Raw genomic sequence first — 1,236 nt, 5'->3', positions numbered from 1 at the left:
TTTCTTCTCGGCTAGTGGACGGGGCTGTGATGGTATAGCCTACTACTGCTGCTATGGTGGCTGCTGATGTAGTCTATGGAAGCCTGGTGGACATTAGTTGTTATTGTTTCTCCACTTCAAATTTGGATGATTATGCCAGCCAAGGTTGTATGTGTTGCTGTATGGGTTGTTCTGCTATCTAGGTGCATTACCCATGCAGTCTACCTGTTCAATGTCAGCAGAAATAATAGAAGATGAATAATTATTACTTGAAGCAAACATACCTCCTGCATTACAGTTTGCACCGTAGTGATGGCCACCGTAAAACTCACAGCTTATCTAGGCTGCATGAATCGGCATCTAAAGTTGGTCTAATTTCTTGGTCAAAAGTTCTACTTGAGCTGCCAAGGTTGCTGTAGAGTCCAAATGATTGACCACTCCCTGCCTCACTGGTCGGCCCCTAGAAGACTGCCACTGATAATTGTTCATGGCCATCTCCTCTATTAAGTTCTGAGCACCTCGGGCATCTTCTTGTTCGGCTCTCTCTTCTTTGCATCGACCATTTGTCTAGTAGCAAGGTTCAAACCACTTATAAAATGTCCGAACTGCATCTAGGCGGTAGGCAAGTAGTGGGCGGCATCTCAACAAGTCCTTGTACCTCTCCCAGGCATCATACATGCTCTTGTCTTCCATCTGCACAAAACAAGAAATGTCATTCCTTAATTTTGCAGTCTTAGCTGGAGGAAAGTACTTGTAGAGAAATTTCTCAGCCAATGTTCTCCATGTTATGATAGTGTTGGTTGGGAGCCACTGCAACCATCTTTTCGCTCGGTCCCTCAAAGAGAATGGCATCATTAGTTGTTCCATTTATCTTGAAGGTGTCGCAGATCTCCAAGAAGTTGACGATGTGAGCGTTTACACTATTTTACACCATCTGTATCACATTTGGCTTTATTTCAAAATTGTTGGCTGCCACAAGTGGTCGCAATATACTCATTTGTGTTCTCTCAAGAGAAGGTCTAGCAAACTCCTACATAGTTCTAGCTTCATCTGCAGTCCGATTGTTATCCCCCATCCCTGCTGGTCTATTCATAGTAACTTCAAACTCTATTCGCGCCTCCTCTTCTTCTTGCATACGCTTCCTCAACAAATGGAGGGATCACTCTGGTTCAGCAAGAGGGTCTATAGTAGTAGGATTAGAGCTTCTAGTCATAAACTACCTGAAATGGATAAACAACAACCAAAGAACACAAGAAT

General features: G+C 43.5%; 1 non-coding gene across 1 annotated transcript; it reads left to right on the top strand.

Annotated features, from left to right (window-relative positions):
- Window positions 1–603: 603 nt before the first annotated feature.
- LOC125369085 lies at window positions 604–705 on the top strand. Its single transcript, XR_007214578.1, has one exon. It is a non-coding gene; the product is annotated as a small nucleolar RNA R71 (small nucleolar RNA).
- Window positions 706–1,236: the final 531 nt, after the last annotated feature.

The sequence above is a fragment of the Ricinus communis genome, chromosome 1 (genome assembly GCF_019578655.1).
Source record: "Ricinus communis isolate WT05 ecotype wild-type chromosome 1, ASM1957865v1, whole genome shotgun sequence".
NCBI lineage: Eukaryota > Viridiplantae > Streptophyta > Magnoliopsida > Malpighiales > Euphorbiaceae > Ricinus > Ricinus communis.
Note: the sequence above shows the minus strand (reverse complement) of the source record. Positions and strands in the feature narration are given on the sequence as shown.